The 26,897-nt window shown below is 41.1% G+C and overlaps 1 protein-coding gene across 6 annotated transcripts in view; it reads right to left on the bottom strand.

Annotated features, from left to right (window-relative positions):
- The window catches only part of GRM3 (glutamate metabotropic receptor 3), a 111,366-nt gene that overhangs the window by 65,426 nt on the left and 19,043 nt on the right, over window positions 1–26,897 (bottom strand). For 3 of the 6 annotated variants that reach the window (XM_074827933.1, XM_074827938.1, XM_074827934.1), the window contains exon 2: window positions 4,696–4,804. The exons of 1 other annotated variant lie outside the window; for it this stretch is intronic. The gene's annotated coding sequence lies outside the window, so the exon portion shown is untranslated. The remainder of the gene's footprint in view (window positions 1–4,695; window positions 4,805–26,897) is intronic. 2 more of the 6 variants (XM_074827935.1, XM_074827936.1) reach the window with 1 other exon arrangement.

The following is a 26,897-nucleotide window of genomic DNA, read 5'->3' as shown; positions in this document are numbered from 1 at the left end:
GCTTCAAAGCATAAGCAACTGCCATTGTTTTTTAAATGAATCTTTTTAATATAATCTTTTTAAATGACAAAGCAGCAGTCCTTCCATCTCTGTCTGTACCTCTTACACAATTCCTGGCTGAAACTTTCTCACCCTCAGCACACTCTCAGCTCACCTTAAACTGAGCCTCAGGCAGACCACACCCTATGTTTCCATTCAACTAGGGCTCAAGAGAGTCACATGATGGAAAATTACAGCTTTAGCAACAGGCACCACTGAAAGGGTCTCTTACACTGAGAGAAAAGACCTACATTTTTCAAGCTGAATTCAACAATTTGTGTCTGCTGCTGAATCAACATGTGTTAAAGTCAACATGAGACCTTGACTGGCTTCACTGGTTCATTGAGTCAGGAGCATTATAGACTTGAACTATGAGCTCTCGTGTACCAACAGACTGTTTTGAGCTAGGACTGTAATCATGGGGAATAAAACACTGTGCAATGCAATGGACAAATTAAGTACTGGTGAAAGAGACTCCGTTTGTGTCATCATAGTTATCTCATTGATGGATCTGGACCATTGTTAACATTAAAACCTTTTTGTTCTCTTGTTCCAGCTGTTCAGAATTATTCATTCATCCTGAATGAATATTTGGTACTTAAATGGAATTCGATATGAGTGTAATATGGGAAAGCATAGAAATGTAATAAAAAGGACCATAATTTTTCAAGTGGAAAAATTAAATTCCTCCCTTCTCTCTAGTTGATGAATCTAGTACAGTAAGAAAGTCAGAGAACTTTAAAAGATATCTGCATGTGATGTAGAACTTGACCTCAGGTATATGGACACCCCTGTATTACGTGTCTAGAACATATATAAGCACACTAATCAATTTTGCCAGGTGTGTGTTGGTGCCCCTGAGTGACTGTTGCAGGTGTGGGTAGGTCCTCATCATAAACATATTGAGTAAAGCAGCAAACAGGTCTGCAAAATGAGCACAAGGACCATATTAACATTAGTATTAGAGGTCCATATAAGTACACCAATTAATTATTTTAATTTCTGATAGAAGGTGCAAACTTTCTCCATTGATACTTAAAGGTCAACAGGACTGACTTATGAATTTGTTATTTTATCTCAGGAGCCACAGAAAAGAAATTGAAAACTCATCAGCTGGCCAGCATGAAGGCTTGGAGCTTTGATACCTTCAGCTGTTAAGCCTGCTGTTTCAGAGAACCCATTTCCAACTTCTAGTTTTGCTGCTCAAATCAATGCTCTGATATTTGGTTGGAAGCAATACAGTTCCAGACAGGGTAAGCAGTTTATAGAATTTCCATCAGCCTAAGGGTAGTAGTGAGCATATATATGTATGCCTGCATGTGAGTTTTCTGGCTGCTTTCAACATTCAGAAAACAATTACAAGAGAGCATTAGCTGTGCTTCAGTGCATACCGTGAGTCTAAAGCAATGGCATGATCTTCACTCAGGGACTGTTAGTATCCTGGATGGCTCAGCAAGGCAACAGGGAAGTAAACCTGCAACAGACCTCTGTTTTCTTTGGTTACTTCTCTATTTTGAACACCTAATCCTTACACTCAAATATTTTTTCATGGAGTTGTGAACAGTCCTCTCCTTTTCACTAGCTGAACTAATAAACAAGAATATCTGGTACTTCTCCACCACATACAAATCCCTTTATTACTGGGGGATAAGTGCCACCTCTTTATTCTACCAATGAAAAGCTGTGGAGAAAACAAAGCGTGGTATGAATCAATTACAGAAGAAACAAAGGTCACTTCTTTCCCAGTGCCAGGATCTAATTCTCAGAGATCATCAGTGTCAGAGAGCTATGAAGAGAACAAGAAGCTAGAGGCGTTGGAGTACGACCTTCAATACAGCCCAGTCCACATACAAGAAGTGGTTCTTATTAGAAGACTGAGATGGCTGCAAAAAGTAGACATCATTTAGGGTACCAAAATTCTTTTTCAGGTCTTCATTATCCAAAGCTTTTTTTTTTCTCCTCAAAAACTTTAATTGAATTCCTATTTCTCTTTACAAATATTGCCTCACTTAAACTAGACCACTATGGCCACAGCACTAACCCTTTACAAAGTTATTTGTCCAGAAAGGTGATGAATTTCAATGGCGAAGGGACTGCATAACCAGCAGCAGAATCAAGAGAAAGGAATTCTACAACATTAGATCAGAACCACTCAAAGTGCCCTGAATATTCATTTTTTTGTTTATGAGAAGGAGAAAATCATGGCATTTTCTATGCAGGTGTCCTTCAGCATTTTTGACTTTATGATAATCTCTAATTTAAAGACTGACTTTCCCAAATCTCTTAAGAAAACTCAAGTACACACCATATTCCCTGCAGTCATCTCATTAAAACTCATAAGAATTTTTTTATTGGCTTTGGGTTTACAATATAATATACAAAATCCCCTTCCATTTGTTGGAAGGGCTCCAGTCTAGTAAGCAAAACAGTGCACTGAAACTTGGTTCCAGTCTCATCTCTATCTTTGGCTCACCAATTTGTACCTATATAAAATAGGGGTAATATTACTTTCTGACCTTGTGACCGCATCCTAAGAATTAATACTTGTAATGTGCTATACACTCCTCCAGTGAATGGTAGTCTAGTCAGTGAGTACACTCTGTTCTTCTCTGCATGGAGGTAAGTTAGGTATGCTTCTGGTGGCAGCAGAATTTTGGCCCCATTGGATAGCAACATTAATCCCATCTTCTCCAGGCTTCAGCCAGATTTCATTCAGCTGGTGACATGCCTCAGACCAAACTTCAACATTGTGACATATCCACAGGAAGGATTTTTTTTCTGGGTTGTGAGAGGGTATGTTGGTAGGTTGAGCAAAAACTAGGAGCACACACTCTGGTAAAACAGGAGATAGTCTCCAGAGAATTACATCACCTCTGAACGAATGGATAGAAGAACGATTAAATAAGGCATGTAGGGTCATCTCTGCTTCTAGCACGTAGAGAAAAAAACATAAACTAACCATTTTTCCAGGGCTCCCTCTTCTTTCTGGGCACATGCAAGTTCCTTAAGAAAATTCCATGAGATTTTCAGAGCACCTGTGTCTGGCTCCTGCTCTGAAGTGCTTTCTGGAGAGCCCTTCTAATGACCGTGGGGGAGTGTAGCATGGCCAGATGAAATATGAGGGTGTCAATAACCTCTACTGAGTTGAGTCTAAATTACCCTGGGATAGAGCCACTGGCATAGATGGACAGCATGTAGTCAGTGGTGCTTGGTAGGCTGACACTGCTTTCTGAAGCCAGCCTTCATCTTGAGCTGTAAGCAGGATGTTGCTGGGAAGTCCTCCTTGCTGTACTGAAAATAGCCAGCCTATAGATCAGGGTGTAGCCCACAATGTGCTGGGGGATCTGGACACTGAGGAAACCCTCCCCCCAAACAACTCTGAGTCTGTGACCCCATATCATGACAAGCATCAGCTAAAACCTCAGCACACACCCTTTGGACAAGCACAAGTTATTATTGATACTAATTATTTAAATATTTCAATTTTATTTAATAACTGACTTACATCTATGTTCACATTACTGTCCCCTTACTCCAACACTTACACTTAAAGGGCATACTATAATTACATTTAATACTTCCACAAATGCAAATGCTTTTGTTTGTTTTTCAATGTTTACTTGCTTGACTGGAGCGTTCCACTTGAGCCTCATACCCCTGTTAGTTACAGCAGATTGCAAAGTGGGATTCATGCCTGGGTAAAGATAGTTTGCTTGCTTTACAACACCAAGATAAATGCCGGTCTGAAGCACCGTCATGAGGTCAATCAGGTCTAAGATTTTAAATGCCGACAGATTTACAATTCCATTTTGACAGCCCCTTTGCTTTTCCTCCCCTTTCCCCCAGCAGTAAGACTCATTTAAAGCTTTAAAATATGGGAAGCAGAAAAAGAGTCATTAATTTTACTTACACAACAGCATTCGCACTTGTAAGGTTTTGACAGCTTCACTAAACCCAAAGGAATTCAGATAGCTAGAGCAAATGAATGCGTACCAATACTTGTATTAAAAGAAGGTAGTTTTCAGGGCTGAACACATATTTTCTTGCTGCAGGAACCTGACAGTGATGAGAGTATGTAGGATGTTTTACTACCGCATTCACGTGATGCTACTTAATGGTTTTTTTCCTCCTGTTCAGCATATTCTCTTTGTGTTTCTGAAATCAATAGAACTGCAGCAAGTCAACAAATTATTTCAATATTTCTTAAGATGCTCTGCCCTTACCACCATACTTAGTACCTATTGTTTTTGGCAAGGCATATAGACTCCTTAAATGTTATATTTGCTACTTAGAAAGTTCAGCCTCTGTCTTTCTGGGGATGAGAAATCCAATTGCAGAAAGCTAAACATATATGCATGGAACTGAATGCTTTTGGAAACAAATACTGTGGGATTTTATTTTTTTATCACTGTCATGATTTTGGATGGAAAACGGAAAACTTGCAATGAATTCATAATAGGCCATTGCATTTCCATCTGAGACACAAGAAACATCCTTACTTCTTCAGAAGGGAAGACAGATGAAAGCAGGCAAGATGCAGAATAAAAAAGAATTAAGTGGTAGCCACTTGCCGATCATTGTTCTGCTATCTGTCCATTATCTGTCTTGGTGTAGGTAGTAAATACCACATGAATTTAAATAAAACCAATTACTCACACTCACTTACAGACGTGATGATAGGAGTTGCTTGACAGATCTTACACAGGAAGCTCCGATGTAACTGAGCCCGTTGTTCTGTTGATTCTCTTCCAGCAAAATCCTCTACCTGTGCAGGAATATTTTAAGACCTCACTAAATTTGAAATAGTGACAGAGTATTAGGGTTTTTCACTTATTTGTTTTTTGTGTCATTATTGGGTCTCTACAATAACAGATGGTGAAATCTCTCCTGAGTAAGCCAAATGTCAGTGCTTTTTCTTACAGAATGTCATGCAAAAACACTAACAGCTCTGCTCTTATTAGTACTAGAAACTGATGGGCCTGCTCCAGTGCCTGTTAAAGTTCCTGGGTGTCTCTGGATCAGCTCCTTGTCACATCTGAATGAGTCAGGCATCTGCTTTAAACACTTTATTATTCCCAGAGTTTCTGTTGGACATGCTTTTAAACAAGATAATAATCTCTTTTTAAACAACAGTTTATATAATACACAGGCTCCTTTCTACATGAGTATAAGGTCAGGAAAGTTTGCAGGTATGTTTAAAACACCCATGTGCTTTTCCTTCTTGAATGAGGGACTGCTTGTTTCTGAGATGGCCAGTGCTGGTGGTTTGCGTTTGCTGGCAGCAAACACCTGCAGTGTCACAGTTGACAGAGATTAGATGGGTGGCAATCATCTTGACCAAGCTTGTCTTTCCCTGGTCCTTTCCCTGTGTCTCTTGTGCCATTTTGAAGGAACATGGCTTAATAGCTATAAAGGGATATTTAGAGCTATTTCATGCTCCTGGAGCTGTCCTAATTGACTATTTTCTCTCATCATGATTAACTTATGAGCTGATGATCAGGAAATCTCAACTGAATTCACAGTTTTATGTCAAGTGTGACTGTAGGCACATTTCTCCATCGCTAATAGTCCCATATTCCCCACTGGTGATATGAAACAAGTTGGAGTCCTTTCATCACACTGATGGGCTGTGAGAGTAAGTTTGGGTATATTTATAAAGTCTATAAATTCAGATTTTCTTCTATTTATATCTACCTGCATGTTAGAATTCTTATTTTCAAGCATATATATCTATGGATCACTTGCTTCTTTAGATAATTTTTTGATTTATGGATCAAAAGGTTTTAGAAGATACATAGCTTAGAACACAACTGTGAAATGAATGAATTGAGGAATATATAGATATCTCAAAATTGTAGAAATTAGTGGCATTTGGATGCTAATTGAGGTGTGGGGAAGGAAATGAGTGGATAAAGATGTTTGAGAAGCACCTGTAGCAAAAGTCTTAAGCCACTGGCTTTTGGTTCACAGTGCTCAATGCATCACTGCACATGCATAGAGCAAAAATCAGGAGCCCTAGGAAAGAAGGCAGACTGGTGGCAGGGGGTGCCTGCAGCTGGTGGGGAGGGACAAGATGCTGGCTGGGTTAGGCCTGAGATGCCTTCCTCAGAACTGTAGGGAAATGAATGGAGGTGCTTCTGCATCCTTGTAGTCCATGACATTGGTCCCTCTATGCATGTATTCTCTCCCGTCCAGAAAGCTTGCATGTACTTCACTTGTTTCTTCTCAGACACCATCAGAAGAAGAAGAACTGGTGGTGGTCCCCAGATAAAGAAGGTTTTACATTGTTGGACCTCTGGTCTGAACATGACCCAAACTGGGGACCAGGTTTGAGTCTTTCCTTTGCACTTAAAGAAAAAAGCAGATAAGTTCTTCTCATTCCCTTCCTGGTTCCTCAGATGAGATAACTGAATTTGTGACTAATATTGTAGTTTAAGCATTGTGTAAGTATAACTAGGAGTCCTAACAGGGCAGAACACTCACTGCAGTAGGCTTTATACACTTGCCAAGAGGGAGTCCTTCCCTCTTTATCTCTGGGACTGTCTGTGTTGGATAACAGTCAATAGCTGGCAATGGACACTGAGTGACACGGTAGAGACAGGGACTAGATATCTGCAAACCTGATACGACCCAGTTATGTACAGATGTTTGTGGGTTTGGGCTTTCATTACTCTAGGCCCCTTTGTTTTTTGGAGGGGTAAGCCCTGAATTTATCCACTTTGGCACTTTCCTTGAGAGAGGAGACAGATAACAGAGTAACAGAGTGAAGAAGGGTTTTCATATGAAATGTCTTAAAGGAGAGTAAATATCTTTTGACGGCTGCCTGTGGAGTTTTCATATTTATTGGGAAGAAAATCATGCTCAGCAATTGTCATTGCCTCCCAGAGAAGTGCTGCATCCGTTTGGAGGTACATATTGTGTCAAAGCTCACTGTCTCTCAGACATGACATGTGACAGCTGAAATAATTTGGGATGTTCCAGTTAAAGGAATTGAGGACCAAATTTCCAGGAGCTGTGGACAGTTTCTGTACATAAAACTCTGAGTATAAAGGGGATTTTTCAAAAGCATTCAAAATCTATTTTACCTGCTGTCAGAGAGTTAATTCTTCATTCTCTTGATCACCCAAATAGCCCTTTACTACATCTGATTCAGTTTGGCATCAATTATTTTAGCAAATATGATGGGTCATGGACCACTCTCTGGTCCGGATACCATCTGGCTCAGCTGTGCTGTGTCCTTACAGCTAAAATGTCTGGCGCTCCAGAACACTTGGGTCACATCCCAAGAGTCTATTGTGAATGCTGCTGGGGCTGAGACAGTCTCCAGCCTCTTCCCAGGAGTTGTCTTGGGAGAGTTATCTTGATGAAAACTCAAGGATCAGGGGCTGTGTTAGCAATTAAGTGATATGGATGATCATATTCTGGTGTCTGTCACTGTTTAAGAGCTGTGGTTGCAGCCTTTGAGCTCCTCTGTCATGAATATGGATGATCAGAACTGTGCACAGTCCTTCAGACAAGGAGATGTACACTAGTGTCAATAGCTATGTGGGACTGTTCTCATGCAATGAGATCATTAGGCCCACAGTGGTGTGCACCCATACAGCTAACCTCTCTCAGCATCTAAAACAGGGTGCCCACATAGAAAATAAATATGGTGAATGGTCCCCAATATGTGCTAAGTCCCAAGTCCGGTCTAGGAATTATTTGGGACAGGGTCATGTCCCAAAAGAACTACATGACTCAGGTCAGAACTATGTCAGGGACTGTTCCAGCAATTTCTCAGTATGGGCAACCAGATTATATTGTTTAGGACTTTTCACTGGCACTGTTTAGCTTATCAGTAATACACAAAGACAGTCCTCACTACTTCTGCTAAAGAAATCTTGCCTGATGCATCCAAGCACTGAATTTGCTTTACTAATAGTTGCATCAAGATAGTTCCTGGGCATCCTCTCCTGGATGAGAAATCTCTTGTGTCTCTTCCGAAGAGGTCTCCAGTATAAGCTTACAGGTGCTATCAGAAATTCCTCATACTTTCCTAAAGCTGAAAGCTTCTTTGCTGAAAACAACAGAAGAGACTGCTTAGGTGCATGCAGCACCTGACCAGTGAATACAGCTTTCAGAGTACAGACAGAAAGGGTATCTTCTGTAGATGTAAGTTGGTGCTAGGGCCATTGAACAGGATACCATTTAAAACTTGTGTATAATCCATGTATTATTGTCAAAATAATAATTGAAATAGGAATGAATAGGTGCATAAAAGGACTACTACAATAACCAAGGCACTCGTGAGTCTGTTTTAAAGGAGAAGAGAAATGTAGCATCACTTACTTAGCTGACTAAAAGGAAAGGTGAAGTTTTTGACAGCTATCCGTAGACACCTCAGGGCGCTGAGTACTCAGGAGGAAGGAGGCTAAAAGACATTTCTGGCATACGAACAAATTACTATAACCTGGTCCTGAATAGACAGACATTGGAAATTATAAAGAAGTTTCTAAACAGCAGAGGAATGAAGTTTTGGAAAAGCCTTCCAACAGCAGGAATAACAGCCAAAAAATCAAAATTGAAGAGGGAGCTTAAAAAATCCATGGAAGGGATTATATGACCTGATGGCTCATGACAGCAGGAACTGAACTCAGTGACCAAAGAGGTCCCTTCAAGTCCTGTCTCTGAAGATCTGAAAAGAATCTAACGAGACCATGTCCCATTGATCTGCAATGACAGAGAAGGTGGAGACTAAGTCTCAGTCTCTCCAGAGCTAAATGCAGGATGATGTCCTTGAGCAACAGTCCTGCCATACCATATAATGGCAAAAGAGCCCAGGAATAGCTTCTGCAGAGACATGCACAGTAACTTGCTATAACACAGCTGGGGAAGAATAGACTGAAAGAATTATTTATCTTAATCTGTGTTTGTAGTATCTTTTGTCCTGGGTATGCTATAAACAAGAGAAATAAATAGGCAAATATCTAGATATGAATTTTAAAACAATCAGATCTTAAATTCAAGAGCTTTTGTATCCAAATGGCTGCTTCGTGCCCTAAATTCTCTGAGTTGTGCTTAATTCTTGCAGCACATAAGGCATGTAAAAACCACCCACCCACTATTTCAGAGCCATTTTTCTTCATCTAAATGAAATTTCTTTAGTTCCATTCATCTTTACAGCTCATTCAACAGGTCCCTCTGCAGCAGTGAAGGAAAGCATGTTTCAATGTGCTAATCCAGCTCGGAGATGGATTAATTGACTCACAGGCCCCTCTGATCACTAGCCAGATGTCTCTCCCCAGCTGGCAAGCATTACTAATTTTCTTCTTGTTGTTGTTGTTAATTCTGGGTTTCCAGCCAACGGAGGCCCTACTCCACTCAATCAAGGGCAACATGCCCTCTGCCGACATTTTGTATTCTTTGGCCTGCTTTCTCTTAGGCAAAGATATTCAGCTATAAACCTCCTCTCCTGGCTCTTTGTCATCTGGCCTGTGGCCCCTGTAGAGAGGTCTCCTGGTGTGGTTGCACTTACATGTCTGGCATGCTGGGCTACCATGGGGTGGTGCTGTGCATGTACAAGGTGGGTGATGGAGGCATATGGGGCCTGCAGTGCCAGTTTCAGGAAGTGGTCCAAAATTTCAGGTCCGTGCATTGAACTTTTGGGAGAAAAAGAGGCTCCTAAACAGAGTTAGAAGCATTTCCTTCACTGAGCTGGGTGCTATGAAATGACATGGGAGCAAACTCTCGAGAGTGCTTAGAGGGACTGAGCAAGAATAGACCAGTTAGGACACTAAATCAGGAAGCAATGTAACATAAGGGATGGTTTGAAGATGGGATGTGTGAGTGCTCCAGCCTCCACTCCCAATTCTGTCATTGGCCCTGATGTCTTGAGCAAGACACTTCACTTTGTTGGTACTTCTATTTTCTCATGCCTAACAGAGGTTTAATGATAAACTTTTTTTTTTTTTTTTTTTAAAGATATCTGCTAATGAGCAAGACACTGTGTGAATTAAGTATCATTTGCGTCACTGAACATACAACCATGTATTTTCAGTGTGAAGGCTTCTGCAGTGTCTTACAGTGATTTGGCTAAAACTGTTGTTGCTGAATGGAAAAGTGTCAATTCTGGCCAGACTGTAGAACATTGCTCTTTACCAATGTCTTAGTTCATTACTGCGAATACACTGAGTAGAAACTTAATCTACGTGAATTCATCTGGATGGTGCAGCCTTTATTCACCTCGGCAGTGACTTCCTTACACAAGTTATGGGGGGTAAGTTGTCACTGAGGGAGGACAGCTTAGAGTACTGGCAGCAGTAGGAATATTTGAAGACTTCTATAATTCAACACTAAGACCCTGAAGTCCAGCTATGCATATAACTGAACCATCCTTATGGTTTCTGAATTATAAAGGTGGAATTCTGGTTTTCTAGTTTCTCATTAATGGGGGTCATTTATCCCAAGCTGTAAAAAAATGAATTCCTGGATTATATGAATCCTTTCCCTTTCCTTTCCTTTTCCTTATAATGAGCTGAGAGAAAGCAGTTCCCCAGAATAGAAAAAAGAAACAACAAATGCCAAACGCTTCTTCTTGACTGCACAGTTGTTTTTTTTTCATTAGAAAAGAAGTTGCAAAATATTTTTCCATGACAGGATCAAGAAGAGCACAGCTTGAGGAGAGGGAAATAAGAAGTTCATCTATGGTGTGAACATAAGAGTTCAGCTGCATTTGCTATGGACCAAACACTTCCTACTCCAACTAAAAATGGGGAGAAGGTAATTTCTTCAGCATCAAAGCAGTTGCTTACAATTCATAGGGATGTAAATAAGAAGAAAATCTGACTCTTGTAATTTAGCATCTTTGGTCTTTTTTAACTTAGATACGTGCTGTGTATAAATCTCACACTAATTTCTTCCCACATTGGGCACAGCCCCAGGGAAGTTGTTTTACAGGCAACTTAAGGCTTCGACCTTTGATCACTGTAACCTGGCTTCTCACAACCCTGAAAACAAGTGTCTAAAAAAATGAAATGTGAACAACATGCACCATCAATATCAATTACTGCGTTGCTATGTGGTAAATTTTCCCCACAGGGGGTGAGCAATTCACTTGACGTATTTGGCAAAGAGCTTGATTCTCCTCCCCACTCACAGCATTGTGGTGCTGACATCTCTCTATACACTTTGGTGGGGTGCAGAGCAGAGTAAGGGAGTGCAGAGTCAGACCCAAAGCCTCTGCGAGCGCAGAGGAAAGCAGTCTCTGTCAAGAGAGGGCTTATGCAGTCTGAACAGAGAGCTGCAATCTTTGAAGAAAAGACTTCAAAGAAAAAGGAGAAAAGAAACAATGTCTAATCTTCATACAAATGTGCTCAGGGGTCTCTGAAACTCAGAAGCTTCCAAGATTTAAGAATTAATTATCACTTGCCAGAAGCAAGCTTTATTCACAGGTAATGGTTATAGCAATCTGAGTCCTTTAGGTGTAAAATTCATGGAATTATATTGAACTGATTAAAGCTCAGTAAATCACCATATTTTCCCTTTGGTGTACTTGTACACTTTCCAAATGTTTGATGTTATCCTTCACATTGTTTACGCAGGATATATGACATCAGCTGCTAAAATTTCATCTTTCAAAGGAGATACACTTGGAAATATTTTGGTACAGGAATTGTGACTTTCAGGTTTGCATTAAAACATGCAACAAAGTGGTCCAGCTTCTCAGTTCCTGTAGAGCAAAGCAGACCTGTTGGCTTCTATTTACTGCAGCAATAGACAAGATTCTAAATCATTTGTCAGATCCACAGCTGTATGAATAGCGAGGAGCAGTGCGAATGACTAAGGGCAAAGCACTGCTGTTCCGATTCCTCTTAGCAAAACAGTGTGTGTAAAATGTCCCTCGGGCCAGCTGAGGTATTCAGGGTATCTCAACACCTCACAGGCTTTATTGTATTTGTCCTTACAATACCCTTTTAAGTAAGCACTCCTGTTATATCCATTTTGCACTTGAAGTTTGAAACCTAAGGAGGTGATATGACCCATGGTTGCAGGGCAAGTTGGTGGTGAAATTGAGAATTAAACATTTAAGTATCTGGAGTACTCACTTATGTGATGGAGTTATTGTGCTCAAGAAAGTGAACGATTTATTGTGAATATCTGACCAGAGACATACTCAGGCCATGGTAACATGTAGTTTAAATCCTGCATTTACCGCAAGCTGAAGGTATGAACCCAGCTGGCTGGTGTGGCTTGGCTGCTGCACAGAAACACATTAAACTGCAATAACTTGACTGTACATCCCAACCCTCTCTTCTATAAAGCATTATCTGTCTTTCGTCTTTAAGACTTCAATGAAAACAGGTGCTGCAGAAACTCGTGAGAGAGATGCACCACTTCAGGGAACCAGTTCCCTGACACGAGCAAGGGTCTTCAGACCCAGAGCAACTCTATCTGATATAAAATTTAAAAAATTGCCTTTCTTAAAATGTCAGTGAGCAAAGGCACCTGTACAGAAGAGAAAGGGAATGAAAGACAGAGACCAGGTCAAATGCAGCCACTTTGAAAGAATGAATCTCTCTGGCAGGATTGCAATTGCTTCATTTTGTGTTTATAGCCTTATGGCTTTTGAGGTTAGACAGAATTGGTCTTGATATTTGCCCACCAGCAGTCAGGAAGCATCTGTGACTGTTGTCTCCCCATACATATGAATACTTTGCGTCCTGGTAATAAGCAGACCCAACCACTGTGCACCACCAGCATTGCCAAAGAACTGTCAAGCATAGATCTTCTGCTGCTTGAGAGTCACTGGCCATCACAGAGGATCTAATTAACACAGGGGCATAGCATTATCCCACATTAGCCTCCAGAGGATGCAAAGGACAGAGCTTGACCCTGGCGTTGCATTACAGGCAGGACTGTGGGCGTTTGTTTTCAATGGAATTTTTCTTCTATGAACATTCAGAAAAATCCCAGGCAGTCTCCTCCTGCTGACTGTTGCAGCTCCCGAGGCAACAAAACCAAAGGTAACTGGTGCTGCCTCTCCCTCCAAATGGGAAATGTTGATATTTCAAGTATTTGTTTAACTGTGGATAGTTGACACAGCTTGTGAGAAATTATTCTGGGAGGAAAGGAAACCTCCCAAACTCCTCCGCTTCCTTTGCCCCCAGCTCCTCTCGGCTCCTGCTGGGTGCTCTGAATCACCCCACCAGGAATGTCCCTGCCCCAGAGCGGGGTCCTCCATCCCTTCTGTGGGGTTAACGTTTTCCTGCAGCCATCCCCTCCTGCCAGATCTGGGGATTGAGGGGTGCTCACTGAGCTGACTCTCAGTGGCTATAAAGGGGTTCAGCTCTCCTGGCATCAGTGGGGCCAAGCTGCGACACCTCAGCCCAGATGGGGTAAATCAGCCAGACTCTGGCTCTGAGTGACTTGGTACCAAACCAGGCAATCTGGTACTGAGTTATTTTTACCTGGTGGGGGATATTTTCCGTGTTTGTTGTAAAATTTTGGTGTCACTTATCACATGCCTGTTATAATGCATTGCCTGAGGCATAATTAAATTCAAAGGGCACGTCTGTGTTGAAAGGCAGGGTTGCAATTTGTTGGTGTTTGGATTTTTCATTAAGAACCAAGCAGTTTTTCTGACTGGCAGGAACAATGGTTACAGAACAAAAATGCTATTTAAAAAAAAGAGAAGGCAAAGGCTTTTCTTTTTTTTTTTTTTTTTTTTTTTTTAACAACTACCTGCCTGACATTCCCACGCTGACTTGGAATAAAGCCCAGCATTTAAAAATAGCGGGATTGTAACAGAAAGACAAGGCAAAGAGAATAGCCTTGATGTTGAAACAGGTCTGGCAGGTGGTAGGTATGACTTTCATATCTACATCTATATCTGTATCTCTATGCACACAAATATCTGTATCTATACAGGTGTGTGTATCTGTGTTTCACCTCCAGATGAGAAATTTGCCTTTGCTGCTGAAGTTTCCCTGAAAGCTCAGTTAATTAGTTCTCATAACACCCATAGAGGCAGACATTAGTATCATCCTTATCTGCAGATGAGGAGATAGGAAAGAGCACAGAGAAGGAAACACAGAGAGATTAAAGGATTTCTACTACAGTAAATTCAGTGTAGAGCTGGGAATTCAGTTCAGCAGACAAAATCCTAACCCTATTAAAAACAATGGGAGACTAACTTAAGAGATGCCTGGATTTGGCAATTTTGCCTGCTTTGTTCAAACCTGTCATCTGATTTGTTCACAGTTACATCTGTCCTGATGATGCTTTCAGAAGAATATTGCACCTCTGACTGTCTACAGCTCTCTGTCAAATCTCAGCTGAGTCCCTCAGCCCCAAAGCTTCAAAAGAGGGGCTGAATCTTTCTTTGAGGGACTCTGTAGCATACATTTACATATCTAGAAAAATAGTCTGATGTGATAAGTGAAGTAATTTAAGATATTCTTAAATTGAGTACTATATTCTCCCAGGCCATGAGGGTCATAGGAACTGAAATTTTACATGTCGAGTTACTATATTCCACAGCACAGTACTATCAAGAAATGGCTGGAGGGCTTCAGCTAAACAGATGAGCTACATTTAAAATAGATTGGGCAAAGACAGCTCATTAAAGAAAAAAAAAAAATGTCCTAATTTTATAATGGCTTTCTTGCCTTCTTTCTTATATACTTGTTCCAGGGCAATATTTTCATGTTATTAGGGTGTTTTCAGCTCTTATTTTTAAGCTCACTTCATTAAGGTTGCTAGAACACTTTGAAGTAGAAAAATGTAAGTGCTAAGTGGTATCACTGACACACTTTCAAGCCATTGCTTTTGCCTTCCCAGAGGTCATGTGAAGCAAATGTGTCACACCTGCAAATGTGCATAAATTGCTGCTGGCAGCAGAGGGCCAGATTTCCTTCAAAACTGTTGCAGCAGCTGTATGTGGCTGCAAGTGCCTGGAAGACGATTCCTCTTTTCAGTAGGGAGCTGCTCTGCCGAGCAGAAGTCTGACAGATAGAGACCGAGTCCCCTGCCTTGCTGTGAGGAGCCTGGCAGTGAAGCAGCTCCACTGTCTGCTACTTCTTATCTGCTGGATAGAAATCCCCTGAACTCATCTGAAAGTCACTCCTCCAGTGTTTGGTACCAAATCTCCAAATTTTCTTATTTCTCAACAAGAGTGTAATGGTCTGAGGAGTACTGGGAGGAGCGCAACGCATTTTGGGCTGTGTGGGAGAGGAAGGACTGGTGGGGTGGGTAGCAAATGCACCTGCTGTAACATCTTTGAACATGGGGACTGTTTCATGGGTCTTGTCTACTGCTACAGTGCAGTGCTGTCGAACACTGGGCTTTACTGCTCGCTTGCATCCAGCCTGGAGGATCACAGGGCAGGAGACAGGTTACCAACACCTGAGACTTATCTGTGGAGAGTGGTACCTATAGAGTCCTATGGCCTGTTTGAGAAGTCTGTGGCATCCAGGTTAATTTTGAAAATGTTAGTGCAACTGTGGCCCAGCTATTTTTATCCCTTCCCTATCACCCCCTGGTGTGTGGGTACACAGCAGGGATCCTGTCTATTGGCCACAGGGTACGATTTGGACATATACACTGCTGCTTGAAGAGAGCAAAGTGGGAAGCTGTCATGGCACTTAATGGCAGCCTTCCTGCTAAACTGCAATAACACAGCCACCCTGCTCACCCACAGCTGTGATTTATTACCTTGTCATATTTCAAAAGCTAAAGCAGGTTGAGCTTGGTCAGTGCTTAGATGGAGAGGTCTCCAAGGAAAAGGCAAGAGCTAGAGGAAATGTTCCCTGAGTCAGAGCTGGGGCAATAATCCAGCATGGTGTTAAAGATGTTGCTTTTGGACTGATTGTAAAATCAATGTATTGGCCACTGGTGGTCTGTGGGGAGGGAATGTAATACCTAACGTGACTGGACAATAGCTGCCAGGTATTTCTTTTCCTACAAGGGTCAGCTCTACAGCAGGTGTAAATTGGATGAACCAAAAATGATGAATCCAGCTGATTGCTTTCTCTGCCTGTGTCTTGTAATATGGATTTAGAGGCTTGGTTGTTTTTCTTTGTCCTCTTCCTTTGTACGTTATATAATTCCTTAAATGGTATGGAAGCACAGAAAATACAACAACAGGAAAGCATTTAGTGGTTTGTTTTTTTGTTTTCTAATAAAGTTCCCAGCTTCTGGAAACCCACAGCTTAAGGAGCCCCTTAAAGTTTTTTCTGCTTAAGACTATTGATTATGCGGATTTGATTTTTCCCTCATCATTCCCACAGAACTATCTCAAAACTCAGGCTGCTCACCACTGTTTGCAAGGTTGGATCCATTATCTACCAGCTTCTTATATAGGGCAGCAGCTCTGTGGCTGACTCTCAAAGATAACTGGCCACATCTGTTCCCATTAGCTCTTTAGATGTTGTGGTTCAGATCCTGGATTCTGCTTGCCAGAGCCCTGGGACAATGCATTTTTCCACAATGAAGTGTGCTTGCTGATTTTTCGTTACACAGTTTGTTTGAAACAGTGCCAATGAAAGAACATAGACATATCCCTTCAGCAAAGCAAGCTACATGCATGTAATAAAAGACATGATCCCTTTTGTAATTACAAAAAATATATTAAAAGAATATTGATCCAAATTTAAAGAGATAATGAAAATGAACAATCTCACCCACACACCAATCTGGCCCATCTGGTTTCTAAACAAGTAGCTTTTATTCATCTATCCTCCATTTGTAGCACAAAAAGAAGCATTTTTCTATGGGATGATGGAATTCAGATTCAAAGGCTGTGTTTTCATCTCCTGTTTCTGTGTTTCTGGTTTAACAAACTTCATATTTGAAGTAGAAAAGGTGATAAATGATCCCATACTAAAATCTACAAAGCAATTGGGGCATCTCTACCCACTCTGTTATTTTAGGTGGTCATTTCAAGAATGAATGAACCAGACACCTTTGAGGACAGCAGGGTGTTTAAGAACCACCGCTGCAAACACTCTGTGGCTGTAGTAATTAACTGTGGCTCTCCACTGGGAAAGCAAAGCCTTGATAAGCACATTACAAAACCATTGTCAGGAGTACAAGTGCTTTGAAGAGAGCATTGAAAGGAGTTTTGCTTTAGAATATAAGAAAGTATGTAATGTGAGATTTCTTGAAGGAAAAGATTATGCTTTATTTGGGCTTTTCTATACAGACTGAGAAGCAGAATGGGAGAATACTTCACGACTTATTTAGGAACACAGATATTTGCAGTCTGGACTGCACCCAAGTCCAATCTAGTCCAGCATCTTGTGTCAGAGAGTGTCCAGCACCAGATGCTGCAGGGGAAGGTACAAGAGAATTTGTAGAGGTTATGTTTTTACAACTGGGGGAAACATCTTCCTAATTTCCAGTTATTGTCGTTGCCTTGATTACATGTAGATTTAATTTCTATCTACACAGCAAAAATTAAACAGAGGTACCTATTTCAGACTTTAGATATCATTGTTCAAAGCATAAAATGCTTCCTCCCGGTCATACACTGAATGATTACAATCAAGCCAAAAAAACTGGCTTCCATACATGCAGTTAGTTATTCCAGTGCATCTTTCCAGTATAGATACCCATAATATGTCTCAGCTCCCTGACACAGAAATGACCACTTTCCTTTGGGCACACAGCAGTCAAGGCAAAAGGGAATTTACCCTGTGGTTTTGAATAAGGTGCCGGACTTTTTCTGTTGCACCAGCAGATCAACATCAAAGCCCCCCAGCCCTCACAGAGGGGCCACAGGGGAGGTGTGAGCCAGACTGGGACCCTCTTAATGGGGTCCTTACTGATACTGGCTGCCTATGGACAAGTTGTTTCCCATCTCTGTGCTGCCTCTACAGAGCAGTGATACTGACACTTGTCGTCTTTGAAAAGCAGCGTGATTGATAGCTGTGGCTAAAAAATAATCGTAGAACATAATCGAAGAGATTGTTTTTTAGGATTATCAGCTCCACCACTGAAATTGCTTGAAACCACCCACAAATCTCTTCCTTAGACAGAGAAGAACACATTCACCTCCATGCAAAGCTTTTCCTTATGTTCTTCCTGCAGAATTAAGCTAAGCCTTTGACTTTTATTTCTTGGCATTGACTTTTTTGTTATTATTATAATTTAAAAACCACAACTTAACTGTGGTCAGATCCCTCATTGAGCTGCAACGAAGTGCATTTGCACTGGAAATTAATATGACTGGCATGTCTGCCTTGGTTTTTAGGATAGTGTTTTCATGTTCTTTCCTTTCTTCCCCAGCTTTCTTCTCTTTTGTGTCTGTCTGCCTCTTTCCTGTTTCTTTCACAGTCGCTATTTTTGCTCCTAGCAAAGAACTCAGTCATGCTCTCACCCTCTCATGGGCTCTGTGTACACTTGAGGTCAGGCTAGCAAACCTGACTCTCTATGTAGCCAAATTTTGCACCCTTCCCTTACCCTTTTCATACCCTCTGCCTCATTACAGTTTTCTGTCTCCCGTTTCCTGGGTTTTCCCCTGTCTCTCTGCTGGCACATCTGGCTGGGGCTAGCCTGAGTGCTGTCAGAGGCTCTGATGTAGAGCTCCTGTTGGACACTGAGCCAGTCACTCATCTCCCCTTTGACGTATTTTATCCATTTCAACCACATGATTATCAGGAAGAGGGACAGTCTGTTACTCTTTGTCATTACCCACTGTAGCACAACACAGGTCCCCTGTGGTTCAAGGCACCATATGCTTCTTTAATATATACAGTCATTTTGATGTGCCCTGACATTTCTGTGAACTCACTTTGCCCTTCTGTCCTTCCTGACTCCTCTCTCTACTGTTGTTTTAACACCATCTTCCTTTTCGGCACTGTGGTCCTTCTTCCTTTTCCCCATGCTCACACTGCCCTCCTCCAGGGCTGTGCTGCCAAGCCTTGGGCAGTTGTCCTGGAGTGGAGATGGGGCTGGGACTGGGGCCCAGCAAGGGTCTGCCAGGCAGAGTTGAGCCACTTTGACTCTTCTTCCTTCAGAGGGAGCAGGGACTTCTATGCCTGATGCTGAGTGGGCAGGGAAATAAAGAGAAAGAAGAGGAAGAGCTGCCTAAAGAGCTCAGCAGAGATGCATGGCTTGTAGAAAAGGCTGTGTGAGCAACAGGGAGCAAACATTGCTGGAAGGAGTATTTAACATCTAGCTTGCAAAACCTCATTCCTTGGAGATCGACAGTCATTTTATCACTTTCCCTGATTTTCATTTTCATATCTTCCCTAATCTGTATGTTTTGTTGCTTATAATTTTCTTCAGTTCTGTTCAACCCTTCTTCCCACCATTCACATCAGCATGGCCTATGGGCTGCTTCACTCCAACCAACATTCCTAAAATCCCTTGATTGGGGTGCTCCAATGAGGCAACAATTAATTCCTGTATCTGTAATTTGTTTATCTTCTTCTATAGAGTCTTACAACAAGCCTCGGGAGAAGGATATAAATGATGAATGCAGGTTAATAACATGGGAGTCTGTGGAAAATTACATTAAGATGGCACAGCAATAATGGGTATAAAAACAACTGAAGCATGTGGTGAAGCCCCTACTATATCATAATATTTCCACTGGTAATATACATCATAGTTGGCACAAAAAAATCTGAAACTTAAAAGTGATAAAAAATTAATGTCTCCAAACTGCTACTGAGAAGAAAGGTTAGGCAAATTATTCCCAGTTGTTACAATAGGTGAAAAAAATAAGCAAAATGGGTAAATTTAATCCTATTTAATTTTAATCATTGAAAGGACTGGAGCCTAGCCATGTATATCAACAGAGCTCCCTCTCTCGTCAGTCCAGAGAGGCAGAGACCTCAAGGGAGACAGATTCATCCCAACCCAGGAAAAATGCTTAAAAAGAGAGGAGCTGAAGACACTGGCTCACCCTTAACTGGAGGAAACTAATTAATCTAGTCTTACATAGACAGGATGTCTAACCCTTCCAACAGCTACACTTGGGAGCTTTCTCCCTCTCGAAGACATTTAAAAAAAAAAAGGCCTAATGTCACTATGGCATGACTAGGATTAGCAGAACTATCTGTGGTTTCTGATATTCTGGAAAAGAGGTAAGGCCATTTCTTTTAGTTTAATAACACAGAGGCAGTTCATGGATTTTGCTAGATGCACTGGAAAGTCTCTGCCAGATGTGAGGTGTTGGAAGCAGAGATACACAGTTGTACCAGATGCTCAGGATGCTCAACAACCTATATATCATCTTTGTAAACATTTTGTGTTCCTGAGTGAGCCTAGAGGGGAAGCTACTTGTGTGAGCTAATATCACAGACGGGTTTGAGAATAGCTACCACAAATCTTCAAGAAGGCAAAGAAACCTGAGAAGCCTTGCCCTATCATGACCAGTCTGTTTTTCTGCTTTAACAGGTTGAAAAGTGGTGACAAGAAGTCACACTGGTACGAAAAGGGAAATCTGTTTCACTTTGTCCAGTAATGAACTGAAAGAATGAGAGCTGGACACCATCTCTGGAGCATCAACTGGACAAATGTGTAGAACATCCCACCCAGCAATCAGAAGCAGAATACCTTATGTGTCGGGACACAGGCACTGTGGAGATGTAGTTGCCAGGGTGACGGGAAAACTAAGAACACAGGTAGGGTTTGTCATCATGGTGAGATATGTTTCTACTATCATATTTCAGCATAAATAGCACTGATGTTGTTCTTTGAAATGATAGCATAAAGATGAATTGGGTAAATCCTTGAGTTAGAGGTGCGTTCCTAGGGAGCCAAGAGTGCAAAACCCCACTTCAGTGGGATAATGTAGAAGAAAGCACTTAGGTGAAGAAAGATTTAATGCATATAATTGTCTGTTCTTCCAAAGCCTTAGCCAGAAATCTGTCTGAAACACTGTTTTTAAGTGTGTGATCTGGTAGCCCAGAGACTGCTTTTAAGGTAAGGATTTTGGCTTTTTTAAAATGCTATTTTCCAATAACAGTAAAATTGCAGTTTTCAACCTGTGGTTTGTGAATCTGCGTGGGTCCAGGATTAATTTCCCAACATTCATGCTTTTCCACTTTTCTGAGAAAAGCAACCCTAATAACAATACATTTACAGAAGAATCTGCATCCATATAGAGAGAAAGGAAAGGTTTAGCAATGAGAAAAAGAGTGAAAACCGCTAGTAAAAAAGGAATATTTTTGAACTTGACACAAGAGAAAAGGTATCAAGATTCATGTGGGCTTTTTTAAAAATGTGGTTAATGGGAGGACTTACCTACACTTGTATCAAGAAAGAATGAAATGCAGAGAAGCTAGATGGCAACAGTCACTGACACTGTCAAAACCAATGACACTGTCATTGCCCAAAGAAAGTAGTACAGAAAGTGCTGAACTGAAGTCAGACTTGCTAAACTGATCACTGGGAATTGGAGATTTAGACTGTGGCCTACATCTCCAATGTGGTATGTGAGTCATGGCCCTTTGCTCTGAGAAATGGGAGACCTGAAATCTTATCATCACCCTTGATGACAGGGGAGAGAAGCCAGGAGGCCAGCAAGAGACAATTAGGAAGGGGAAAGTGCTGACTGACATTTTTATTGCAACAATATAAATGTAGCATGGCTCTCTGCAAGTTGCTAGCCAGCTGTTTTTAGATGATCATGGCATCTATTTTAGCACAATGTAAATTTTGGGGGTATTTTATTATACATCGGGATGACTGATCTCTAGAAGAAGTTCTGCTGGGTTTGTCACAGCAATCTGCCAGACACAACATCGCCAGCCAAGTGTTAAAAATATGAGCACATTAAAGGTATTGAGAATTCCAACTGATCCAGAGCTCTATGCAGATAAGACTGCAAAGTGCATTTTCTTTTACCTGACTTGAGTTTACTCAGTGGAATAACAGCCTGTGAGCTAAAAATAGCCCACAGAAATAGAAAATGCTTTCTCCTCAGCATTGTCTGTATTCCTCACTTGCTGCACGTTGAGCTGCTGTTTGTTTCTGTGGCAGGTCTGTGCAAGGAATGTATGTTGAATATCCAATGGAGAATTAGCAGGTGGCTTGGAGATCAAAGGTTGTCTGCTCTGCTTAATATCTGCGGCATTTCTCAACTCTCAGAATGGAACCAAACCAAACTAAAAAATCATCCAGGAAAAAGGCTGTTAATTGGCCAGATAAAACCCATGATCTGCGGGAACAGTTAGGTAAAATACGTATCTTTGGGTAAATCATAGTGGGGGGCATTGAAATCACAGAGCTCAGATGTATGATACAAGCTACAGATAAAACTTTATAAAATTATCGTCTTTGATACCATCTTAATAATCTTTAGCTGCTTGTTCATCTGTATTTGTGGAAAACATGGCCTTAACTCTTTCAATTCATTATGCTCTTCTCTTTTTAAAAAAAATTGGTAGCATTCTTAATATTCTCCTAGGACTCTTTTGCTTGAATATTACATATTTATTTGTTAAAGACAGATGTCCAGTGTTATGAAATGTCTAGCCTAATACCACAGTTTTTCTTTAACATGACATGACATTAGAACTGAATAATTTTTAGACATGAGTTCTGTGCCTCTAGTCATCCATTGACAGCTGGGATTTATTTTAAAAATATGTTAACTCTGGACTGAAGCAGTTTAAGAACAGTTTGGACCTAGTAATACATGAGTCATAAGGAGAGTTATTTCCTTGTTCTGTAAGTATTTTTTGACTGACTTAAGCAGTAAATACACAGGCTGATGAGACACAAACAAAGGTTTATCTGTGAAAACAGCCTCCTTAGCCTATTTAGCTACATCTATAACCACAAGAAAGTTAGTGCTGGTGGATTTGCAAATTCAAATGCTACAACAGGTTAACTTGGTCTGCTTGCCTGATGTTTATGGTGTTGTAACTCAAAAGTTATTCAGTGAAAATCAGTGGAGATCCTTCAATTTCATGCTGGAGAGACATTTGCAGCTGTAAAGACATTAGCAAAAAATAAACATTCCTAAACACAGCAGGAATATGTAATACTAAATTCCAATTTTTCTAATGCAGTCCTAGAGAAGGAAAACCAAATCATCAAAATCACTAGTGCGACAGCATCATCCTGGTAGGTCAGTACTGGAGACCAGTACTAGTAGGGCAGGGCTACGTGCAGTCCCTGTGTAGGTCCAGTGACTGCCTGTCATGTAATTAGGCCTCTGCCATATCAACAGATATTGATGGAAGGGTGTGTGTGTGCATGATTATAGAGCCTTGATACAAGGATAGAACATAAAGTGGTGAAAAGGGAAAAAATTTTCCCAAATCCATAAACTCAAAGCATAAATACAACTCAGGTTATAAAGACTGAGTGATGCAGATGGTGCATCCTCTTGAGTTTCAGCAGGGGAATGTACTTGTAATTGTTGCTGTTACCTGGTTATGCCACTCAAAGTCAGGACCGTGTTGAACTAATAAGTAAGACAATTTGAATATGTAAACGAATGAACCATATTAACCCAAATCATACCAGATTCTATTTCTGACTATGGTGAGGATCCATCTAACAGATGATGGATATTGTAATGGCCTTGTCCTGATCCTGTTAATAGTCCTGTCTTTAGGGATTTAAAGTCAGCTGACTTAGGAGAAAATCAAGCAGGTGGAGAAATCTTTGCAAGATTAGGGTACATGGGAATCTCCAGGAAGCTTTGACAGCCCCAGGAAAGACTTCCCCTAGCTCTAGTTGAGTCAACTCAGAATGAGAGACACTGTAAAGTGCAGCAGGGGAGGAGGAATAAAAGGTAGCTTTGAGGAAGAGAAAGGAGTACATAAGGGAAATCATGAGAATCCACTCCTGGGGGCTATAAGACTCGGATTCGTGCTGTTTTATGCAGAAGGGGCAAAGTCCAGCCTTTTATCAAAGAGCTTCAAATGCATGACAGCTTTTAACAGAAGACAGCAAAGGCTAGAGAAAGAAAAGAAAGAACTCAACCCACCAGTCACTGAATTTAAACTAAACTAAACTCTGGTGAACCCTGTCAGGGAATCTGTGCTCAAAAAGGAAATCAGGGGACCTGAGGTCTCAGGAACTCTTGAGGAGGAAGAGCAGATATTTATGATGTTGCAAACGCCTCTACACAAAAAACTTGAGTCTAGCAGAAGTCACTTTTTGACAGCATCACTTGGAAGGAAGTGTATTTGCTTTAATTTGTACAGTGTAACCTCCTCCACACTCAAACTACAGAAGCTATGAGCCTAATTCAGCTTTATGAACAGGAAGCAGTGTTTTAGTTTAAGAATGTTAAGATTTTGGCTTAGGAAATTATTGGTTCAGTCCATATTATAACCAAGATGAAACTTATCACATATGCATGGTATATAAACTGGGAAGAGTTTGCATATTTGCATACTTTAATATTGGACCAGACTGTTGACACTGTGAGATGACTGGAAGAATAACTTAGTATTTTCAGAACGGTCTGAAACGCAAATCTTTCAAATCAACAAGATCAAGATGAACAGAGAGCCTAGACTTGAATGCTTGCCAGGTTTTCTAATAATATTTTATTTCCTCAGTTTAGCACAGTTTTAATCTGGTATTCCTGAAGATTATGAGTAGTTAATTCACAGATCTACTGACTTTAAAGGCATAGGAGCCATAATGACCTTCCAGCTTGATCTCTCATATAAAGCAAGCAAAAGGACTTCCCTGTATTAATTCCCACTTCAAGTCTAGCAGTTAAGCACTAAGAATTTAAGAACCTTTGGACTAAGTTAAAACAAAGGCCTCTGTAGCCCATGTCTGTCACTATTCAGTCTCTGACAGAGGTCATCAGTGTACACTTAAGGAAGCATAGGAATAACAATGCATATATAAAATGATCCTTTTAGTAATGCCCTTTGATGACAAGTTTTAAAAAAAATTTGCATCTCTTAAAGTTTCAGATGGCAAAAAATCCCAGGCAGCATAAGTAAACTGTGGCTTTCGCATGTGGTAAAAAAGTAAAATCTCAGGGGAAAGGCAAACTCTAAATTCTGGGAGAGAAAATTCACTTTGCAAGATAAACTCTCCAAATAATAAAGATGGTATCTTAGGGTCTCAGACACATTTTGTGTTCCTCCTACTGAGGATCTTGTGTTGCAGAGAGATTTCATTTTTGGAAGAGATGCAGAACAGACTCTTGTGGAAATAAATGAGGGAGGACAACCTGGCAAAGACCAGAGAAAAAACAGCAGCACCAGGTTTTCTGCTCTCGCTGACATGGCATTTTGTTTGAGGTCAGTCACAGAGCAGGCTCTGACTAAAAATATGACTAAAATTTCAATCATGCGAGAAACACAGATAAAGCTGAGGCAGGTCTGCTGGAATCCTACCCTAGACATTTAGGTGAGATTCTTTTAACCAAACAGCCAGATTATATGTTCCTACATGTGATTCGAAGGTCCCTTTATAATTAGTTTATAGAAAAGCCAAATTCCTCTCTTCCTATAGGAGATGTCTAAAACAGATCAGTTGAATCACTCCTTAAAAGTGTAATTCTTCTTTTTACCAAGAAATATGATTTTCCAAAGATGTAGACCTGCACACTGTGGCTGCCTCTGTCTTCACGCTATGTCTGCTGAGATAAATCCTGCCCTCAGATGCTTCTTTTCCTTGATTTGAATAAAGAATGAAGTTTTGGAGTGAAATTATTGAAAGAAGTCCCAATTTCTGGGTAGTTACAGAAGTGGGGAAAAGTGCAACAGATCACTGCAGATACTCCCTTCCCACCCCTGCCCCAAAGTCCACAAGCTCCTCCTGACCTGGTGAAAGGGAGATTATCTCACAGAAGGGGCCGTGGAGAGAGACTCTTGTTCTTCCAGACATCTGAGTGGGAGTCAAGGCAGTTTAAATTTTACCTTCACTGTTGGTATTAATTACAAGCAGAAGGATTCAATATAAATATATGTAATTGATCTGAAGTGGAAAGGACTACTTGCTTGCTTAGAAAAAGTTTTTATGTGATGTAAGTCTGAGTGTCTGAGATAAAATGCAACTATTTGGTTAACTGCAAGGAGTTTGCAGGAAGACTAAATGATATGAAGTTCAGACCTAAAGGCAAAACAATTAGCATAGTTGTGCAACCAGCTGAGCCTTTACAGTTGCTCTCCACACACTTGGTTGGGCTGGAGTCACACATGACCCCAAGGGCTTGGGGCACAAAGTTCCCAGCACTACAGACAGCGGGAGGCTTGTGGGCAAGAGCGAGGAGGCAACTGCCTACGTGCCAGGAACAGATCCAGATCATATTGTACTCTCTACAGGCCCAAAGATCTTCCAATGCGTTGTAGTTTTACTCCAGAGGAATGTATCTGACCTGAGAAAATAAGCCTATTTTGTATTTTCAGGTATTCTCTGCTGTCACTCTGGAGAAGTCAGCATGGGTGTTAGAGAGAACCAGCTTCTGAAGAGGCAGGAGGCAGAAAGGAACTTGGTAGACAATCTGTCCATAGTCTGGAGACTTTTAGAAAATTTCAGGGAGGAAAGTGGCTTAGAAGCATCTGAAGGATGTTATTAAGCTGCGTGCCTGGGTTCTGCAGTGAAATAGGAAGATTAGACAGAGGAAAAACTTCAGGCCCTAGAGAATGGCTGATAGTCAGCAATGAGGACAACAGGCATGGAAAAGTCTGCACATGCCTCTGGCCACCAGACAGTGCAAAGGTCCTTCCCTCCCTCTCATCAGAAAGGAAGCGAAATGGCCCTGACACCAAGTGGAGACTGAGCACCGTCCAGGAAAATACTGTAGTGAATCTCCTCAGTGAAGAAATACCCATCAGCCTGAGATTTAGCCAAGGCTGCTGCCTCCATGTAGCTTTGCTAGAGAAGACTAAGACATAGTGAAGAACAATGATCAAAGAGGATGAAATGTTAGCAGTAGATGT

Source organism: Strix aluco, chromosome 5, assembly GCF_031877795.1.
Source record: "Strix aluco isolate bStrAlu1 chromosome 5, bStrAlu1.hap1, whole genome shotgun sequence".
Lineage (NCBI taxonomy): Eukaryota > Metazoa > Chordata > Aves > Strigiformes > Strigidae > Strix > Strix aluco.
This window is presented reverse-complemented; position numbering and strand designations above follow the sequence as displayed.